The 14,969-nt window shown below is 39.3% G+C and overlaps 1 protein-coding gene and 1 pseudogene across 1 annotated transcript in view; both read right to left on the bottom strand.

The window, feature by feature from the left end:
- Slc44a5 (solute carrier family 44 member 5) overlaps positions 1 to 14,969 on the bottom strand; it is a 283,278-nt gene that overhangs the window by 63,173 nt on the left and 205,136 nt on the right. The gene's annotated exons all lie outside the window — the stretch shown is intronic.
- Positions 12,713 to 14,605, bottom strand: LOC150061635 (eukaryotic translation initiation factor 4 gamma 1 pseudogene; annotated as a pseudogene).

Genomic DNA, 14,969 nt, shown 5'->3' with positions numbered 1-14,969 from the left:
AGTTCACATTACAATTCTATCACCTTTATGTATGTGGCTTGTATAGCTTGGGGTGATTTAAAAAAAATCAAGTTGGAGTTGTAATATGAAAGAGGAACTTTTCTCAATATTTTTCAACTCAAACATTTCTGTTCCATACCTAAGTATCCAGAAAGGTTTCCTTTGTCTAATTGTCCCTGTAGTGTCATAGAGGCCATATCCCTTTCATTTTTGGAGTCACAGGGCTTGAACTCTGGCCTGGGCGTTGTCCCTGAGCTCTTCAGCTCAAGGCTACTGCCCTACTCTTGAGCCAAAGCCCCACTTCATATTTTCTAGTGGTAAATTGGAGATAAGAGTCTCCTGGCTTTGTATTGGGCTTTGTATTACCCAGGCTGGCTTTGAACCATGATCATCAGATCTCAGCCTCCTGAGTAACTAGGATTACATGAGTGAGCCACCATGCCTGGCTCCTTTCATCTTTTCAGATCTCTTTATGGAATATGATTCATTTGGTTAGCTCTTTGCTGCCATATCTTCCACAATAAAGAAAATAAACTATATATAAGGCATTTAAATGACATCCCACTGACATTTTAAATTTATATTTTTATTATCTGTAAGGAGTTGTGTAAAGTGGTTTCAGTTCAGCATGTCAGTTTGTGAATCGACTGTATCTTGATCATGGCTACCCTGGACACTAAAACAATCGATTTCTATGCTTTAGTTTTGTCAAATGTTGCCTAGCTCCAAAAGAGAAATCTAATTTTCTCTGACTCTATTTTCAATAATATACTTTGTCTAATAGTTTCATCATAAAATGTTTTATCATCTTTCTATATAATTGTTAACTCAAAAATAAGCACCTAGAGAAACACTGGGATTATTAGGTTTCTGGTTTATTTGTAACCTTGACCAAAATGGATGAGTCTCTAATTCCTAATCTGTTTGTTAGGAAAATGGACATAACAATGTCCTAACCCATAAAAACATTGAGAGTATGGAAGAAGAAAATGCAAGTAGAAGACTTAACATGACACTTGGTATCCAATATGGGATAGTGGTAACAATTACTGGTTTTTTTCTTGGTTTCTCCAAAAGTACAATTTGAGATAAGGATTTAGATGTTGGTAGTTTATTTGCAAGGAAGCTCTAAGAAACTTCAATTAGTGTAAGGGAAGTGACTGAGGGAAAGAATTAAGGTCAATAAAAGACATGCTAATGAATGACATAGTGTGATGGGCAAACGTGATTACATCTAGAAACTTGTATAGAAGCATAGGGAACATGCATGTTAGGAGACACTGTGAATTTTTCTACCATAACTGCAAACGAACTTAGATTTCTTTGAGAGGAAGTGGGGCTTGGTACCAGCAATATACTGCTGTAGGTTTCTCCCCCCACCCATGCCCTTTTTGTTTTAAATCATCAATCAATTCATTAGAGAATTTACTAAGTAATCACCATGTGTCTTGTACTAGAAATTAATATCAGTACAATTTTTTGAGCTAGAACTTGGAAAAGACTTTGAAAAGTATTTAGGATTTGGGCACAGGGCTGAACTAGGAAGGAATTACAGGTTGCAGAAACAATCTATTAATAAGAGTGTCCATGTATCACTTACATCATGTCTTGATTTATCACATCTATTGTCTCATTTGACTCGTGAGTCTTACCACAACCTTCAGAGGTGGGATTATTTTTACCTACAATCTGTACTAGATGATTTTATTTTCCCATATCACACTTTTTTTGGGGGGGGGTCATAGGGCTTGAACTCTGGGTCTGGGTATTATCCCTGCACTCTTTAGCAAAAGGCTACTGCCCTACCACTGTAGCCACAGCACCACAACCCATTTTCTAGTGATTAATTGGAAATAAGAGTCTCTAGACACAATAGAAATGAAAATCAAAACACTGAGATTCTACCTTACCACAGTTGGAATGGCTATTATCAAGAAAACTAATAACATAAGTTGGCAGAGATAAGACCGAAAGGAAACATCACTATACTGTTGGTAGGAATGTAAACTTGTTCAACACTCTTGAAAGCAGTATGGAGTTTCCTCAAAACATAGAGCAATCTCACTCTTGGATATTTACCCAAATGATCATATATCAGCCTTCACTAAAGCCACCAGAACAACCATGTTCATTATAGCATTATTTACCATAGCTAAGGTAGAAAATGAACCCAGATCCCCCCCTACCCACCGACTGGGGGAGAAATAGATCAAGAAAATGTGATACACACATACACACACACAGACACACACACAGACACACACACACAGACACACACACACACACACACACACACACACACTGGAATTCTATGCCTTCATCAAAAAGAATGACAGAATGACATTGCCTCTTTTGTAAGGAAATAGAAAGATGTGGAAAAATAATATTAAGAGAAGTAATGCAGACCTAAAGAAACATAGGTTGCATCATTTCCCTCATTGTAATAAATAGAATATGCCCACGATTTTATTAGGAGATCACAATGGCTCAATAGCTATGTGCATATGACCATATAAAATGATGCTTATATCAAGATGACCTCCAAGAAATGCAAACAAGTTTTTTTATTGTACTGTGTTCAATTATTTCTTTATTATTTCTTTTTTATACTTTGGTTTATTTCTGATGTCACTATTTTGATTTCTATTCTGGTCATACATATAAGTTTATCTGATTTGTGGAAGGGATTGGGAATCACAGAAACAGAGAGATGAGAGGAGACCAAATTCAGCAGTGATGTTCACTAAACACCATGTTGGAAATGAAATTTAAGCTTGGGGGAAGGGGAGTCGGAAAGAGGAAAAGTGGGAAAAAATGACGGATGGGGTAACACTATTCAAAAATAAATGTACGTATCACCTTACTTCTATAACAGTAACCCCTCTGTAGATCACCAGTACAATATAAATTAAACATAAAAATAAAAACTAAATAAAATTTAAGTGAAGTAAGCCAGACCCAAAGGAGCACATGCTCCATAGCTTCCCTCATTTGTGATCATTAGAACATATCTAGGATTCTCCTAACAGAAAATCTCAATAGCTCAAAAGTTATGTATATATGGTCATACAGGATGAGACTAAATGAAATGAACACTAGGATATGGAAACAAGAACTTTATCTTTGTGATTATTGTTCTTAATGTACTGGGTGAAGTTATTTCTTTTCTCTTTGTTCCACTTATAGTTAATCTCATGTGGTTACTGTATCTGACTTTTGTACTTGATATATTGTATATATGTTTATTTGTTTATTTGAAATAGTCATGGGACTTGAACTCTAGACCTGGGTGCTGTCCCTGGATTTCTTCAGCTCAAGGCTACCGCCCTACCCCTTGAGCCACTTCCCATCTCAATATTTTCGTATTGACTACGTTTAAATTGACAAAGTGCATCATTACAGTCAGGTTCACCTGTTTTCTTTATACCTTTTTAATGTGGAAAGATTAAAATTGTATGTTGTTATTTACATTATGTTTCTCTGGACAGATCTGTTCTTAAACATTTCTCTCCCAAAATGATTTCATTTCAAGGACATGGTAATGTAAGTAACTGTGACGGCTTCACCAGTTTTTACTACAGTCTTTCTCAAGTCCATCACACAAAACACATCTTTTAAAAAAAATTTGTTTTGATAATGCTGGAGATCAGCCCTAGGGACTGACACACAACAGCAAGTGCTCTACCACTGAACTAACACATCATTTTTCTCTTCTTAAAAAAATAATTTACATTACTTCTCTAAGGAAAATTTCATTGTTTCCTTTCAGCACATGTTAGCAATGTGTTCCAATCATTTCCACACCCTCTATCACACTGCCTGCCTTCCTTTTCCTTCCAAAATAGTTTCAGCAGGTTTCAGTTTTCTATTTTCATAGTTGCAAGTGATCTATTTAGATCATACCCAATCTCCTTCACTCTGCTTGTTAGGCCAATTCCTTGCCACAATTCTTGCCTTCTCCACCCTTCTATTGATCAGCCACTTTCCTTGAGGTTTTTTATGCTAACATTTGTATAGCAAACATTTTATACTGTCCCATTTGCCATTTAGAAATAAGTCATTAATAACACAACATACGTATTTTTCTTAAGTCAATATAATTAACACTTATTTTATATATAGGAGAGACAAATTAATGATTGATTATTAAAATCAACAGTATATATGTCAGCATGCAAAAGTTCAGCTCTACCTAAGCTAGAAAATAGAGTAGTCAGGTATTCCCACCAATAGGTAAAATAACAACAAATGTCACAGTTAATTATAAGTTATCTTTTATAAAAACCTCAAATTGGGCTGGGAGCATAGCCCAGTGGTAGAGTGCTCACCTAGCATGCATGAAGCCCTGGGTTCTATTCTTCAGAACCACATATTCAGAAAAAGCCAAAAGTGGTGCTGTAGCTCAAGTGGCAGAGCACTAGCCTTGAGCAGAAAGTGTCCAAGGACAGTGCCCAGGTCGAGTTCCAAGACTGACAAAAATAAAACAAACCAAACCAAAAAATCCTCAAATATTGCAAGTTATGTCAGTGATATTTTTCTCAGTAAGCAAAACTTTGCTCACAAAAAAAAAAAAAAAAGCACAGGCACGAGGAGCATGGCCTAGTGGTAGAGTGCTCGCTTTGCATGCACGAAGCCCTAGACTTGATTCATTGGTACCACAGGCACAGAAAAAGCCAGAAGTGGTGTGTGGCTCAAATAGTAAAGCACTAGCCTTGAGCAAAAGTGTCCACGGACAATGCCCAGGGTCCTGAGTTCAAGCCTTAAAACTGGCAAGAAAAAATAAAAGCACAGTTCTCTTCCAGTTTCTCTTGGTATTCATTAAAATCTTGCATAAATAACTTCTATAATTTTATTTTAATTTTTATGCCAATACTAGGGCATAAAATCAGAGATTAGGCTCTAAACATTAGCTTTTTCTGCTCTACCACTTGAGTCACAGCTCCAATTCTAGTTCTTGATGGTTAATTGGAGATATATTCTCTCACTAACTTTTCCTGCCAGAGCTGGCTTTGAACCTCAGTTCTCAGAGCCTAGTCTCTTGAGTAGCTAGGATTACAAGAGTGAGCCACCAGTCCATCATACCTTTGTAATTTTAAAACAGAAGTATCATTTTCAAATATTTAAAATCACCAAAGACACATAAGTAAGTCAGATAGGAAACACAGTCACTTTTTTGCTGTGCAAAACTGTTCCAAATATTACAAGCTATCTTTGACTATGACCCATTAAATGTCAGTAGTATCCCACACAAAGACCATGACCATCCAAAAATCAATATAAATTTTCTGAACGATTCCTTACACATTAGTAGTCCTCCAGCTTATAGTTACTGGACTAGGTATAAGCACGCTCTTCAAACATAAGGAGGGGGGGTGAGATTCCACATTATCTTTTTCTCTCCTATTTGGCTATCATGGAGGTCTTTTCTCCCCCACAAATTTCATTTACTTCAATGCAGCTGATTACCATATGCAGCGGCTTTCAAATGTATCTATAGGCATCGGACATTTCTTCTTCAAAAGTGCTCTTTGAATATGAACTGTACTTGCTCACTTGCTTCAAATGAATAGAAGGGAACAGAAATGACATTCAGTGACGTGTAAGAGTCACTAAAGGCCTTGCAGCTTTCTCTTTGCTCTTTCTTTTTCTTTCATCATTAACTGTTGGGAAAGCCAACTGAGATGCCATGAGGACACTCAGACAGTCCTGCAGGAGAGCCATGATTGGTGGCTGTCTGATCTGAAGCTTATTGACCACACTAGCAGGCATGAGCTGTCCTAAGGACAAATCCTCTTTTAGCCCTCAGATGATATACCCTGAGCTGATATCTTGAGCACAACTTCATGAAGAACTACATGTACAACCTGCTCTCAAATTCCTGACCACAACACTTGCAAGAAAATAATTCTTAATGTCCCAGTTTGAAGGTCATTTGCTATATAGAAGTAAATAACTCATCATTATATACCCTTTTTAGTATCTGTTTTGTACTCCAGCCAAGTAGGTAATCTTTTTCTTAACTCAAATATTAATAATCATTATGAACTAATATTTTTCATTTAATTTGTTTTGTTGTACCTTCAACTTACTGTTAATAATTTCTCAGATTTTGATGTATTTTTGTCTTTTACCATATGTTTAAGACATGTAACCTTCAACTTGACTTAAAGTATTACTTAGGGACTAACCTATTATACCGTGTCTGATATCTATTTATACTTGCGCCTAACAGAAAAGTTAACTTTTAAAAACTTCATGTTTGAGTTCTAGCACCACTGAGCAAAGTACCAGGTACTGAGCTTGAGTCCTTGTCTCAAAAGAACATTTATATTAAAATTCTAGTCTACTACATTGTCAGACTCTCAATCATTTATTTATATTGAATTGTCTATCATATTTCATTCATTTACCCATTCCTTCAAATAGCCATACTTTATAATGGGCACTTACTGAGTAAGAATATAGAAATATCATAGTTTATAATACTATGATGATCATAGCATGGTGCTATTTCTTAGCATTTTCTTAAGGACAATATAAATTGTCCTGATTGGCCTGTGCAAAAGCTAATGTTTATGATCAATCACTAGATGTAACTATGACAATGTTGCCAAGTGACCTGGTTTCAGTATCAGAGGGACAAAACTACAGACATTGCATTGCTCATGATCTTTGCTTCTTTTTGCTTATTCTAGTCCAACTCAGTAGTGAGGGACAGGAGTGAGAGGAAGTATTAGAAAAATGTCATAGTAACCTCTCTTGCCAGTATCTTTCAGTATTTAAGGAATCTTCATTCCTCTCTCTGTTAAATTAAATACAGTGGACTTTAGTGGTTAGGATGACAGGCTTTGGAATTATATTTCCTGAGTTAAGACAGTGAAAAAATGAAATAACAGATTGGATCAGTCGTCCTATTTCTTTTATTTTGTTTTAGAAATAACTTTAATAAATCACTTAAAGTGAAACTGATACATACTAGTGTGCACATACATGTGAAGGAATAAGAGAAAGGAGCTCATTTGTAGATCTTGTTGGGGTAACTCACTGTAGATAACTGAAGGTTGCTAAGAAATGAGTGCAAACTTCAATCAGGCAAATTACCTCTTCACTTTATGAAGGAACTATATGCCACTGAACCAGCAGGAGAAAATATTATTATCTAACATCTCTCATGTTTAAACATTTACAAAACATATTCCTGTTGTGCTCTAGGGTTGAGTCAAAAAGTCGCAGCCATTAAAGCCCTCTGTCAAGGAGAAAATGTGATTAGACCAACCGCTTGCACTGACACTTAAAAATTAACTGCAAATCTGTTCGGGGCTGCTACAGCATTCCCTAACCACTTGCTAGCTGGGAATGTTGGCTTTCACATCATTATTTTGTATCCCTTAAAGGTACGTTTTAACTGTTTAGTATGTGAAGAACAGGCCTGCCAAATTGTGCTTATGGCTTCTTAATGCAAGCAATTTACAAATGCAATGAAGCAGATAATAGGACACATGATACCGAATTTGAAAATCTGTGTTGATGACACCACTGCTTATAGAAACATTTTGGAAGCTGCCCCACATCCAGTTGCCTGGATAAGAAAATAGATGTGTTTGTCATTTCACAGGTGGCTCCTCCCAGACAATGGTGAGCTTAGGGTCATGTCCTTGAGTATAAATCAGTTCTTCTAGGCTGAATGTCATGTCATATCATCTCCAATGCATATATGGAACATGACAGAACACACAGTGAAAATCTCAGTTCTAAAATATCTGCTCAAATTATAGTCAAACAGAAAAAATTCTTTTGTTTTCAGAACAAATACTTCAAAACATAAGGAAGTTCAAGTTTCATAATTTAATTTGCCAATATTTACATATTACTAAGGATGATTATCTTACTTAGGTATACTTTTCATTAAGTTTATGGAGCAATGTTTTAAATAATAGGACTAGAAAATGTTTACATTTTAAAAAACTGGAGGAGAAATGGTTTTACCTTGCTAGGGTAAGGTTTCTTTGTTACTTACTTTTGTTTGTTACTATAGGTTAGTTTTGTCTTTTTGAACACATGTGCCTCACCCACCCAAGTTAGTTGTTCTGCTTCAGAGGCCTCCTGATCGCTGGGAATAACAGGTATAAAACAGCCAACCTTAAGGGAATATTTTTAAGTAGTCATTTGATATAGGTAGATTCATTCTTCTTCCAAATAGGTATAGCGTGACTTCCTCTTATATATTATTCCTATCACTTGTCCTCCATTTCAGTGGCATGTCTCAGTTAAAAAAATGCAGTGGTTTTTCTCCTTTCATCCCATCTCTTGTGAGAGGGGAAGGCCATTTTGATTTAAGAGAAGGAAAAAGAGCTGGGAGTTTGGCCTAGTGGAGAGTGCTTGTCTAGCATGCATGAAGATCCAGGTTTGATTCCTCGGTACCACATAGATAGAAAAAAAAAACGGGAAGTGGTACTGAGGCTCAAATGGTAGAGCCTTGAGAAAGTCCAAGGACAGTGCTCAGGCCCTGAGCTCAAGCCCAGAACTGGCAAGAGAGAGAGGGGAGGGGAGGGAAGGGGAGGGAGGAGGGGAGGGGAGGAGAGGGGAGCGGAGGGAAGAGGAGGGGAGAGGACAGGAGAGGAGAAGAGAGGAGAGGGTCCAAGGACAGTGCTCAGGCCCTGAGCTCAAGCCCAGAACTGGCCTATAATAATAATAATAATAATAATAATAATAATAATAATAATAAAGAAACAAGACCTTAGACATTTCTCCCTACAACTTAAGCTTAGGAGATAATAGATTGATCCTTGGGTCGCTAGTTAAAATGGTATTAAAATACTCCCAAAGACAACTAACTTGTCATGAAAACTGGTCTCATTTCCAAGGCCTTAGCATTGGGGCTGGCTCTGAGAAAGCAGGAAGCCACCTTCCATGCAGTCACCATTCCATGCCTAAAGTGTAAGGAAGCTATTGTTAAGCATTGTTTAAAGACTTAACAAATGTCTTCCGTCCTAGTACAGGAAGCCAATACAGTAGTAAAAGTTTGGGAAGACCCATGATTGCACAGGGTAAAATGCTCTAGTACACTATAAAGTCTCTCTTCATGTAGAAATGAGAAATGTGATAGAGATTTCCATGGTGTTTTGGGGTTGTTCAGGTCAGAAAGAGAATGAATTTCCTTACGAATGGAAAAACAGATATATGACTTTGTTATTGCTCCAAGAAATATAAGGTCAAATTTGATCACACTTTATAATTAATACAAGCACTTTCTTTTCTGCTTCATTCTACAAAAAACTTAGTACCTAAATCTCTTTCTCCTCTGCTTGGTACTTTCAGTCCTACTATTTCCAATTGAGCCAGAATAACATTTCTTTAATTCTTCAAATTCATCTGTAAATGACTTGCACATTAACATCTTTTACTGATCTGCTTTGGCTTCTTTTGTTTCAACATCTTCAATTTGGCCATACGTTTCTTCCATTTCTTCCAAACACAAATATTCTTTTTAAATACTCAGAAGCCTCATTTAGCTCTGGCATCGGGCTCCAGGACAAAGCCCAGATGGCACCACTTGCAATGCTCAGATGTGGAAGGGGATCTTGGGGCTGGTTCCTCTTCTGAGGGCCATCTCTTCAGCTGTACCACTGTGTTAACTGAATGCCTTTAGCACATCCCACCTCACTGTAAGCAATACTGCTGCCAAATTTTTCACTGCAACAAATCAACACACCTTTCCTTCTTCCTCCAGTGACATTTTAACTCATGTTCTCACAATAGCCTCAGATCCAAAGGGACTCAAAGTCTTTAAATATGTCTAAACTTTAGTTTTTGCCAAGCCAGAAAACTACATCTATGAGCCAAATTTTGTTCTGCTTATCAGTTGTTGCTCACATATTTTGATTACAATGTAGGGAGTTGAGAAATCTTCAGACAGGATTAGCTCTTTATGTCTCTCATGCAATAAAATGCTCATTCATCTTTCCAACAGAACTAATTATCCCATGAGAATCCAACTGAGTCACTTGTCTAGGAACCCTATGAAGAGATTTACCCATTTGGTTTGGGCTTCGCAAAGCATGCTGACAGAGTTTTGAGCTTTTTCATATTAACATTCTTGTGAATTTCCTATCTTTTCAGCTAATAGAGCTAATTACTTTCTAGGAAAGATTAAAAGCCAAAAACAAAACAAAATTTGTATTCTAACTTCAAGCAGTTCTATCTAAATGAATTTAACAATGAACTAACTTGCTCAACTGGAAATTCATTTTGAGAGAAAATAAAATACATGTTATAATTGAGCTATTATTGTATACATCATGTTAGCACGAGGATGGCAATGAAGAATTGGCATAGTAAATACGCTTTTTTTTCTAACTGGTAGAATAATTGAACAGCAACCAGCAGTGACGTACGACAAGAGAGAGGTATTATCATAAAATGTTAGTTTGATCTTACAAGGAGATTGCATTACCTGTTACCCAGACTCAACTCCATCCACATGAACAGAGATTCTGCTTTTCTTGGCAGAAAATTAAGAGCCTTCCTTGCATTGCAGTATTACCCTAGCTGGAATATTCTCCTCAAGATATAAAGAACAGTTTCTTTAAGAAATTTGGTTCCTGTTTTGTGGTAACACTTATTAAGAGAGGATCATGAACAAAGGTCCTGATCTAATTTTAAAATGTCAAAACAACCCCCAAGCAAACAAAAACCACACACAGAAAAATAACACATGCCAATGAAAATGACTTAACATCATCTTTCCTCAAGTGATAAAAAAAATATGTTAATACCACTAGTAACTCTAGCCAACTATTTTCCTTTGTGCTTCTTTTGGTCCAACATTCAACATGATTGAGGAATGAAGTTCATATTTTCCAACTAGACATTAGGCTATTTGTAGTTCAGGCATAAAGAAAGTATATACAGATTGGATGAATTTATAACATTCATTTCAAGTAGTGGAATCAAGATAAATTTGGGGTAACAGGTTCTCTTTGGGAACCATTTGTCCTCCAATTTTGCGAGTGTGTGAATTACAACATTGACAAACTGATTATTCTGTAAACCTTGAACAAAAAGGAGATTTTCCTGTCATACTCCAGGAGGAAGGATGACTTTCTTTCCTCTATTTTGTCAGCATGGAAGTGTCAGAGGCTTTCCCAGCTCTCTAGATAAAGACAAAAGAATATTCCTCTCTTGACAGCCAACCAACTGGGAAAAGATATTCACCAATAATACATCTGACAAATGCTTAATATCCAGTATTACAGGGAACTCAGGAAACTAATCCCCCCCAAACCCAACAAACCATTCACTAAATGGGCAATGGAACTAAAGAGAGACTTATTAGAAGAAAAGATTAAAATGGCAGAAAAGCATATGAGAAAATGTTCATCATCTATGGTCATAAAGGAAATGCAAATAAAAACAACCCTAAGATACCACCCTACTCCAACAAGAATGGCCAAGATTTTGAACTCAGAATGGCCAAGATTTTGAACTCAGACAATTACAGTTGCTGGCGGGGTTGTGGAGAAAAGGGAACCCTACTACACTGCTGGTGGGAATGTAAACTAGTTCAGCCACTCTGGAAAGCAGTGTGGAGGTTTCTTAAAGAACTGAAAATTGACCTTCCCTATGGTCCCACCATACCGCTTCTGGGCATCTATCCTGAACATCATAACCCAAGATGTGATAAGGACACCTGCTCAGCTATGTTCATCTCTGCACTATTCACAATAGCCAGGTTATGGAAACAATCCAGATGCCCTACTGCAGATGAATGGATACAGAAAATGTGGTATATATATACAATGGAATTCTACATAGCCAACAGACAAGATAAAATAATGGCATTTACAGGGAAGTGGATGAATCTAGAGCGAATCATGCTGAGTGAGATAAATCAATACCTAAGGAACAAAAGGTGCATGGTATCCTTAATATGTGGCTATTAAATCCAAAGGGTACAAGAGCAAGGACTCAATATTTGCATACCCAATGCTATGGACATGGTAATGGAAATATAAACATAACTATATAGAAATAAAAACCTATGACTCTATAGACATAATGTTTTATTTCATAACTTAATATGTTTCTATGACATACAAACCCTTAGCCTAATTTGGATTAAGTTCTAAAAACTAAGTCCCAGTGATTGTATATAGAGATTCCCTTCTTGAACACTTGTTTGTTAAACTTGTCATTTGAAATATGATGTAAAATCAATGTTAATAAATTCTTTAATAAAAAAAGAATATTCCTCTCTGGTTATATCAACTGGCTTAGATATATGGCAGAGACTTTTCTTTTTTTAATTGAAATCATGTTTAATAATTACAGGTACCCTGCCCCCCTTCCCCCTGCTCAGGCAGCAGCAGGGGTGGTACAGGGGCTGGGGCATTTGCCCCCAGCAGCTAGGACAGCAGTCCCAAGAGTGATTTTCAGAAAATAAAAAAGGACCCTCAGGGGCAGGTGGTGGTGCCCCCCCAGGACACACCAAATTTCAAGACTTTTATAGAATATATCTCTGTGCCCCAGGGGGAGGAAAGGGACACCTGGCAGCATCGTGGAGGGGGGCCCCAGGCAGCCCTAAGCCATCCTGCCTCATCAGCCACTTTATTGGCTCAGACACACCGCACTACAGGCACCCCCCTGCAGTCCAGACGGCTGGCCGGGCCATCCTTGTGTCCAAGGGACACCAAGTCCCCACCCCCACCCGCCCTCAGTTGTGGTCAGACTCTTCCTCCTCTGCCTCAGGAAGCCAACTGAAGAAGGCTGTGGCAGACTTAAGGGCCACACCCTTGCCCAGCTGTTCAGCAGGGTCCTTGCTGCTCTTCCAGCTGTAGAAAGCATCCTCCTTCACCACGTCCTCGTCATACAGCGCATCAAAGAACGTCCGAAGCAGGTTGGCAGGCTGTTCTAAGGTCACTACAAGGGCATGGAGGGCGTAGAGTGCTTGCAGCTCCTTCTGTTCATCACACAGGTATTTCTGTAGCAGTTTCGCTTGTGCTTTCAGCACTGCAACATCCACTCTGAGAGGAGTCGCAAAGATAATTGCAGAATAACAGACAGTTGTCATGAGGGCTCGAACTAATGTATTGGATGCTATCTGCTGCTCATTCAGATTGGCCTCTGTCCAGTCGAACACCCGCTGGTTACAGTTGCCCTCCTCCTTCAGCAGCTTTTCCAGCTGCCTTCTGAGTTCCTGGAAAGCAAGTGCCCTCTGCCCCGGAGTTTCCGGTTCTTCTCCGAGGGTTTACTCTACCTTCTGTTCAGCAATGAATGCACCAACATCCTGGCCTTCAGGTAGAAATTCCTTCCAGCTGAGCCCAGCCTCTCTCCACTGCATCCCCACCTTTTTGGGACCCATGCTTTTGCACAGCAGACCCAGAATCTCCAGCAACAAGGAAGAAGCTTTGCCCATGGGTCTGAGTGGCTTTGTAATCTCCCTGAACAGTTCTCCCATGGGAACCCCACCTTCCTATAGCATGGGTGTTACCAGTTCCGCCAGGTAAAGCCATACATGGGGGATGTCAATTTCCATATCCTCAGCCAATTCCAGAGTTTCATACAGCCCTTGGTAGTACTGGGCAGTGGAGAGGTGCCCAGCACAGAGCAGCTGGTGCAGCAGCCGCCCCATATGCTCTCGAGCGATGGTGCTACGCTCCAGTGTGGACTCGATGCCATGCTGCACAAAAATGAAGAGCAGGGAAGGTGAAGCCAGCTCTTGCACACACTGTACTGCTTCCTTCATGTCATTGAGATGGAGGTATTCCTCGATGATGGCCTTGGATTTCTTTCCTAGCTCCTCCTCAGTGAGTGCAGCCTTCAGGGGGTTTACTGGAGGCAGGGCAGCTTCTCGCTTCACAGTGTCCAGTCCATGATCCTCTGTGAGGCTAGCTGCCTTGCGCAGTCCCTCAGGCTGCAAGGAACGGTCTCTACTCCGCTCCTCCACCTCCTTGCTGAAGCTACGCTTGGTGGCAGGTGTTCTTGCACGGTTGAGCCGGTCCCCACGGTCACCTCCCCACTCACTCCGCTCTAGTCGGTCTCCCCGGTCCCCAGTTTTCTCACCTCTTTCTCTGCTCAAGCTACTCCTCTGTACAACCCGTCTGTTATCTGTGCTTTCTGTGGGTACTGCTTGTGGAAGGGCTGAGAAGCGATTCAATGTACTAGTAGCTGGACGAGTAGATTCTGATGCTGCATCCGAGGGCTTAGCTCCTGAACCCCCACTGCTGCCTTTGCCCCAGCTCATCAATTGTCGTCCAGGTGCAAAAAGCTGGTTGTTAGAATCAGTGGAGCCAAGCTTTGTGATTCTGGTGAGTCGTGAGGTGTCAATGGGGCGGCTGCCTTTGCTGATGGGGACTGTGTGCCAGCCACCATCATCCACAAGTGGAAGGCCTCGGCTGATGGGTGGACCTGGAGGACCGCCCCGACGTTTATCACTGCCCCTGGCCATGAGCTGCTGCACTCTGATGTGTTCCAGATGCTCCTCCATCTCAGCTTCCTTGTGGATCTGGTCCATGATCTTGAGACCCTGATCCCCTTGGCGTGGTACCGAATTGCTATGCTGCAGATCTAGCACATCCTGAAGCATGAAACGGACTATGTATGTAGTCCTGAGGAATCGAACCCGGGTCCTCGTGCATGCGAGGCCAGCACTCAACCACTAGGCCAAACTCCCAGCCCAGCAGAAACTTTTCTGCTAATGTTCTCCCCCTGATGTTTCCATTTTGATTAAAACATGATATTTTTGGTAAGATCCCATGTCCATTCATATTTTAATAACTAGAATTACATGTTACAAACAAAGCAGTCTAGAAATTCATATTTAAAATGACTACATTAAAATCAGAACTAGGTTATTTATGCCAAGGGTGGCAAGCCAACTATTTCTCAGTATCAATAAAGATGGTTGTTAAGGAGCTGAATATTATTTCATTAGCATATGGAAAGCATCACTTATAGCTTCACTTACTTAC

The sequence above is a fragment of the Megascapheus bottae genome, chromosome 6, assembly GCF_031878675.1.
Source record: "Megascapheus bottae isolate mThoBot1 chromosome 6, mThoBot2.hap1, whole genome shotgun sequence".
NCBI lineage: Eukaryota > Metazoa > Chordata > Mammalia > Rodentia > Geomyidae > Megascapheus > Megascapheus bottae.
The sequence above is the reverse complement of the archived record's forward strand: the minus strand, read 5'-3'. Positions and strand labels throughout refer to the sequence as shown.